The following is a 7,944-nucleotide window of genomic DNA, read 5'->3' as shown; positions in this document are numbered from 1 at the left end:
GGGTTTAGGGTTCGTATTTCAAAAAAAAAAGTTTTGGATTGATGGTTTAGGGTTTAGAGTTGAGTTTTAGGGTTTAGGGTTTGAATTTCGAAATAGTATAATTCGAAAAAAATTAAAAAAATTATTTTTATTTTTTTAGATTTTTATTTATTTAAATATTTATTTATTATATATATATAAAGAACAAGATCATAAGTATCTTTTGCCACTCAATGAAGAAGATATTTTTGAAAATGTTCATTTAGTGGTGGTAAAAATGAAAAGTGGTAGCATGAAAGTGGTAAACACGTAATTTCCCCATAAAGCTTTGCCTATACAAATGTCACTACACAGCCTGCACATGAGTAAATATATTAAATTTTCAAACCAAAATGAGTAAGATCAAACAAAGATCATATACCACCATTTCAATATGAACGGAAATATATTATAACAATTTGTTTGGAAAGATGTGAGAAAAGTGGAAGACTCATCGCTCGACATGAAACAAATTCCAAAAACAGTTAAAAAAAACTTTAGATATTTATTTTTTAGTGTTTAACTACACTCGATTAACCAACTATATAACGAATAAGAGAAATATTTGAAAGTCTATTGACCTGAAGTAATTGATGTTTCTTGATCCTTTAACTCCAGTTCTTCGTTTTGTCTTGAGGGATACTTTTTCAGATCTTCTTCAGACATATACGAGACAAACAAAACTAACTGATTAATCAGATCACTCATTGGATTCAACATGCAAACCTTATCTGAAAAAAATGATTTTTAGATCATAAGTAATGGTTTCGATGAGCCTATAATATATTAATCAAAGAAAAATAAGTTATTGGAGATATACCTTCAACCATCTGTGTTGATGGATCATGTTTCATCATGTTATCAAAACATTTTGAGAGAGAGACGAACGCTTTTTCTGAGGAAGCTTATTCTGGAAAGGCAAAAAGATAGGTTGTTCTTCTGTCGGTTGGTAGTGATGAACCACGGGCCTGAGTGATATTGAAAAATATCAACATAAATTATAAGCCCAACTTACACTAACATTTTATTATCCTCATTTTGAGTTTCAGTTTTTAAAACCAGTTGTATTCGATTAATTTTTAAACATAAAAATGGAACTTCTTTGTTTTGTATTAATCAGGCCCAAGGAGTTTTTAAACAATTTTAAAATAATTATCAGAATGGTCAATATATCTAGAATGTTTTTCCCTTATATTTATTTTAATTAAGAGCATTTTCAAATTGCAAAAGTATTGTTTTAAAATAAATACAATCATCTTTTGTTTATTAAAATTATACGTAATAAAGTGTAAGTTTTGTATAATTATCAACAATTATTTTAAATTGAATTTCATTTTCTTCCAACAGAAAAATACAAATAGCAAAATTTTAACTTAGTTAGATTTTATTATAGACAAATTAATATTCATTTATACATTTATCCTTAACAATTATTAAAAATCAGTTATTTATCAAATGCAAGACATATTTTAGAAACAAATTTAAACCTCGACATATAAATAGAGAACTTAGCGGTACTCTTTTTTCTCATATATATCCGACCCAGCCAGACATAGCGTCTCTTCGGAACGACTCAGACCCGCCTACCACTTGATCTTAGAAGATGGGTGTAGCAAAAAAAAATAGAGAACTGAATGGGTATACAAAATCCAAAACTAACCAAACCGAATTCGAGCCCAAATTCATAAATAATCAAAAAAAAATTATCATTCGAACCGAACAACCATAAACCACAACCAAACCGAAATCAAACTGAAAAATCAAAAAAATAAAAATGGAAACGAACCTAAAATCAATGCACCAAGTATAAATATATAGCTCAAAACAAACAAGCGGGTAGATAAATGGAAAAACAAAAAATAATTTACAAAAATAATTCTGCGCTTTCAAAGCGCGGATCAAAATCTGGTTTACTATTTTAAAACCAATGTTAAAAATAGACTAAATAAATAACTAAATTTAAACTGGAAATTATAATAATAATAATAAAAAGAAGAAACACAATTCATCCATAATGCAAATACATAAAACATAAACAAACTAGAGTTAATAAGAAGCAATGTTAAAATGACGTAATTACAATCTCTTGCAGCGTCCCAACGTTTTGAAATCCATCATTCCATTTCCTAACATAAAATTATATGACAATTAGTGTGTCATCTAAATACTTATCGATAATGAAATAAATATAGAATCATCATTTACCTGATCAGGATTTTGTGGAGTTGGCATGTTGGCAAAAGTTGGATTTGGAATATTAGCAAAAGCTACAGCAAAACTTGCAGCCCATGCTCTTGCCTAAATATATAGTTTAAAATGTTAGTTTTATGTATCAAAGTATAGTAGTGAAATAACAAATTATATTATTACCTGTTCACCGGTTGAAGTACTAATAATTTGCTGGATGAACGTGGTCATTCCCTTGACTTGATCAGATAGTTCTTTTACTTGTGTCTTCAACTCTACGACCATTCCTGAATTTTCTATGTCTTGTGTAGTTACAGTTGAGCGTCTCACCAGCTTCAAAGGTGTAGGCCCACGACCAAGACAATGTACTCGTCCTGGACGTTCTGGACCAAAAACTTGAGCATATACATCATCCAAGCTAGCTGGAGCATTGTTTGTGGCATGTGGATTTTGGCTCAATAACATTGTAAGTGCTTCCTAAAAATGTAAGCAAATAATAAATATTCAACAAATAAAGTTAATTAGTGAATACACAGTGAATTGAAACAGACCACCCACTCGTGTTTTGGCTTCCTGAGAGACAAAGCTTCCATTAGGTTTTGTACGAGTTTCAATGAAAAACTCTGCTCGGCTTGGTGTTTTTCCAGTCTTGATTTTCTTAGCAAAAATAAATGTATAAACAATATAAAAATTAATATAATAATATAATAATATAATCACGTTGTTTAATATCACAACTAAGTTACTTACAATCTCATTTCTTCTCCTTGAAAGACTCTTTCTTCCACATACATGAGGCATTGTATGTTTCTTTTGGTTTTTTGTATTCCTCTCTTGCATTTTCTGAAATCTCAGAAACATTACTTGTATTTGATAGACACATAAAATAACTAACAAAGAAACTAACCTTCCATTTGACCCCACTGATTCTCAGGAATATGCTAAGGTCGGTTCTGCAACATGCATGTCACTCAAATTATCTCGTTTGTACTCTTTCCAAAGACGTAATTTGACGTCTTTGAATCTGCTGCCTAATGCACCCATCACATATACTTTTCTCATCGTCGGATCATCAAACCAGAATTTGGACTGAAATGAAAAACATACAACAATTCATCAAAAACAAATCATCTTAAACATATTACTGCCCAAAACTTAATATAAGATGAATGTATGATATGTTACCTGAATTACTTCCCAGACCTTGTTTTTATGTGAGAATTAACCAACCTCCAATCACTGAAATTAATTGTATTCGCAACATTAAGTTTACTAGATCCTTTCCCCGCGTTACGCACGGATAATATATTTAAATTTGTTACATTTATCATTTTTATTTGTATGTGAATTTTTGCATATTAAATTATATATAACTAATTTTTAAATTTGATTTTTTAATATATTTTTAATTTGAAGTAATTATTTCTATTATATGTAACACAATTAACTAATAAAATATGAAGAATCAAGTCCGAGATTTTAGAGTTATGTAAAAAAAAAATTATTTGAAAAATAATGAATTATTAAACAAAATAATTCAAATTTTTAACATTTGAAAGATAATGAAATATATGAAGTCATAACTCAACTATTTTAATAGTAAAATTAGGGCTACGCAAAATATCCAGACCCGAAGATCCGACCTAAATCAACCCAAAAATCAGGCTTCCGAACTCGATCAGATCTGTGGTAAATAACCGAATGGGTCCTAAATTGATGTATCCGAAGATCCGGAACCCAATATGGTCTAAACCAAGAATCAAATGAGTAACCAAAGATATCCAAAATTTATATATATATCTAAAAATATTAGTTCAATTGTACATATAAGTATTTTAATAATTTAATTTAACATCATAAGTTAATTATATTAGTTAATTTCAATATATTGTGTGTTTTCGGTTAAAATAGGATAGCGTGAATAAAAATTCTCAAAAAGTGTATATAATGATTTTTGTTTTGTTAGTATTGGTACATTTGGATAGTTTGGATACAAAATACTTGAACTAAATTGGGTAATACGGTTACTTTTAGTACGAATATCTGAACCTGTTAAAGATACATTGCTAATTTGGTTATTTTCAGGGTAAAAAACATTTTGTAATTTTGTATAAAATTTTATATATTTTAAATTTGTTAAATTTTTTATTTCTTACTTTTATGTAAATTTTTATCATTTTACATTGTATTCAAATTAATTCTAAATTTTAAATAAATAAATTTTATAATATAATAGCTGAAACCACGGTTTTTAGAACCTATACTGTACCTCTACTGCCTACATGTCTTTTTTTTATTGATTTCATTTTTCTTTTCTAATTAAAACTTAATTACTTAATATAATCATAATAAAATAATAATAATAAATGAGCCAAATACTCAAATTCAGATACTCGCAGATGGTCATGCTCTTATGTTTAGATTCTTTATATGATAAAATGATTTTGTTGTTCTATTTAACAAAAATTAAATTGTTTTTACTTGTTAGGATGAGGAAGGCATGGGCTAAGCAAGATGATCAGTAATGGTGAGCATTGAGGATTATGGTGATTATCTGCACGCATGATCAGCTTGAATATGTGGTTTTTTTTTGTCGCAATAATATATGTTTTTTGCGAGTTACATATCATTCATCTAAGTAGTAAAAAGAATGCCAAATTTTGAGAAACTATGTAAGCTATGTATCAACCAGACAATTTGGAGATAATAGACGTAAGAAAAAAGTGTGGTTTTACACCAAACATAACAAAAAAAATTATGTGGCACATTAGCTTTTGACGTACACATTGTTTTGGGTCTATACCATGGAGCTTCGAGTTACGATTTCAGAACCTTGTAGCCAGAGATTACTCAGAAGAAGCATATAACAATGGTTCCATCAAGGTTTTGCCGATGAGGTATCTCAACTCGATCTCACCGGAGAATCTTGTTCTTTTAATGTAAAGAACACATACAAAGAAGAAAAGTTGGATTGTATTAGCTTTACTAAGTTTAACACTGATACGCTTGGTATTTGGCACAATAGCAGCACAGAAAGTCATCTGACACTGTAAGAGAACTGACCAATTCCCAATTGCTGATATCTTCAGAGGTCCATGAGCTTTCATAAATGACTGCAGGAAGTCATCGAGAAGCCAACTTGATTTGTCATGTGCGATTCCAATTATGTGAAAGATACAATCACCTCCGACCAACAACTCCCATCTAAGCAACTGGCAGAAGCTTAGTAGACGGCTGAACAACTTCACAACCTTAGCCAGAAGGCTTTTCAGTGCTAGTGGCGGGTTACGGGTATATCACGTCTAACAAAGGAAAACCCATCCCTATCATCTTCTTCAAGGTTACTGCCCCTTTAATCTAAATAAGATGAAGAAAATGAACATCTAAGAATGTACATATCCTGCAGGAGTACGTATCAGTGTACCAGTTACATGCCCCAAACTTATGGAGAGTTTTCCCATGTACGATTTTAGAGACAATGATGGTTCTTGAAGTACTCCTTCTCGAGTGTGGTTGGATATCAGGTGGAAGATCGAGGATGTCAAGTCCTTTTCTACACGCCAGATCACACACAGTTTGTGTTCTATTGTGCCTGCACACAGTTACACCAAGTCGTTACAATCGGTGAAAGTCACTGACACATGGCTTTTAGAAATGGTCACTGAAACATCAAAAAATACAGGGTATTGATGCCGTTTCTGGATAAGATTTGGGATGATGCTTCTACCAGTCTTATCAAACAAAAAAATCGCTTTAAACATGAATCCTGCTTTAGTTTCCATTTGCTAATCAACTGCAATTGTTCACTATATGGTTAACTGAAACAGTTTAGATGGTGCAGAGATACAAAGTATAAGATAAATAAAAAAATTTGATGAATGCTGGCCTTACAGATTTTTAAGCTGAGACCAGTTGCCAATACACTCTGAGATGGTTCCCTAGAAGTGATGGTCACTTATTCTTCTGCAGTTGAAAACACAAAAACAGTTTAGGACTATTAAATTTACCTTCTTGGACTACTTATAGGTTTTCTTGATGACCTCGTCATTAACTGAGGTGAGAATTCATAAGTTTCAAAGAAGTTCATACTACAGAAAAACAAAGTATACATAAGGTCAGGAAGAATTCAACAGGAAAGCTTAAAAGTTAAAAAAAAAAAAAAGGGTTTAACTCAAACTAATATATTACAACTCTATATATTACTCCACTGCATCCAATCAAGAAAAAAATATTCAAATTTACACACACAGAATCATTATTCTTATGAGGGGGAGAGATGAGAGCCACCTTGATCCAGAGTTGATGACATTGGCATGACCGGGGAAATATAGATTCTACGTCGTAGTTCTTCTTCTCCTCGGCAAAATTGGATGTGAAGAGGTAGATTATATAGTGATTGCACTAACGTGAAGTGGAGCGTATCTTACCCAATCTGAGTCTTGCCAATACCAGGTACTCCACCTGCAGAGAATAAACAAAGATTAAAACTATAACTTGTTGCTACCGATCTCTGTAAAGGAGATGGGGATTACCAATCTCTGTAACATCCTTACAGCTTATTCCACCTACCAAGATCTTATCGAGATCAGAACAAGATGTAGTAATCCGCGGCAAAGCTTCCTCCTCGTTAAGCATATCCCAAGCATTCCTTGCTCCTTATTTTCAAAAAGATAATCCTTCAGTGAAACAAACGCCACCAAGAGCTCCAAGTGATTCATCACAACCTTACCATTTACGAGAGAAGAGCATCTTCCATTGCAAGAGCTTGATCCGCTGATTTGATTTGCCATCTTCAAAATCTCAAATGCTTCACTCTCTGTGATTTTAACATCTGTTTCACAGAGAGTCATACACGAAATCGATTACATCTCAGAGAAATTAACAATGAAGCGATTCAAAATCTATATCAATTCGAGAGAGAGTAATACTATCAGTTACGATTTTTCTGTATAAGAAGAGAATCACCTTGAGCGAGATCGGTGGAGGAGACGGATGAAATCGACGAAGCTTTATGAGTCACAATTTTAACCTTACAGAGGAGAAGAGGTGAAACGGTTGGGTTTCTTCGAGGAAAAGGAAGAAGATGAAGTCGATGTAATCGAACTAATTTTTGACGTGCGAGGAATAGATGACATGGCACAATACAACTCTATGATTGGTCTGAATTATTAATCCGACCGTGACAGCCTCTCCTTCGAACTTATTCTCCTTTTATTACTTGCTAGATTTTTTAAGATATTATATATATTTCTCAATTCTAAAAAAATAATGTATAATATTATATTACATTATTTAAAGAATATAAAATAAAACTATATAACATAAATATATTTTTTAATTTTCTTTGTGGAAATCATTATGTTGTTTGATTATTATACTTGATTCACATATTTGCATAGATATTTGTGATAGATGAATAACTATATTTTTATTATCAGTAAATAATATATATTTATTATATAATATAATAAAAATGAAATTATTTATTTTTTAAACAAACTTGTCTCATGTTGGGAATTCGGTTATAGACATATCATATTCGAAGGAGACATTTTTACAGTTATCAATCTTCTTAACAGTTATCAATCTTCTTAACAGTCAATAAACAAATCTGAATATCAAAACAATATCTCATACGATCTCTTTGTGGAGTAACTGCTCTGAAAAAATTGAATTTAGACATAAAAAAAGACTGGAAATGGATGTGCAAATGTGTTATCTAAGTCAGCTTTACAAAGT

General features: G+C 31.1%; 1 long non-coding RNA gene and 1 pseudogene across 10 annotated transcripts; both read right to left on the bottom strand.

Moving 5' to 3' along the window:
* Positions 1 to 2,132: 2,132 nt before the first annotated feature.
* On the bottom strand, positions 2,133 to 4,612 carry LOC106338844 (annotated as a pseudogene).
* Positions 4,613 to 4,808: 196 nt separating this feature from the next.
* On the bottom strand, positions 4,809 to 7,297 carry LOC106337754. 10 transcript variants are annotated; one of them, XR_001269146.1, is made up of 7 exons: positions 7,171 to 7,297; positions 6,935 to 7,036; positions 6,738 to 6,860; positions 6,493 to 6,666; positions 6,097 to 6,168; positions 5,269 to 6,011; positions 4,811 to 5,136 (listed from the first exon to the last, which is right to left on the bottom strand). It is a non-coding gene; the product is annotated as an uncharacterized LOC106337754 (long non-coding RNA). The 10 variants fall into 10 exon arrangements; XR_001269148.1 differs by having other exon boundaries at positions 4,811 to 5,797; positions 5,933 to 6,011; XR_001269143.1 differs by having other exon boundaries at positions 4,812 to 5,797; positions 5,886 to 6,011.
* Between the last annotated feature and the right edge of the window lie 647 nt (positions 7,298 to 7,944).

Source organism: Brassica oleracea, chromosome C4 (assembly GCF_000695525.1).
Source record: "Brassica oleracea var. oleracea cultivar TO1000 chromosome C4, BOL, whole genome shotgun sequence".
Classification (NCBI taxonomy): Eukaryota; Viridiplantae; Streptophyta; class Magnoliopsida; order Brassicales; family Brassicaceae; genus Brassica; species Brassica oleracea.
This window is presented reverse-complemented; position numbering and strand designations above follow the sequence as displayed.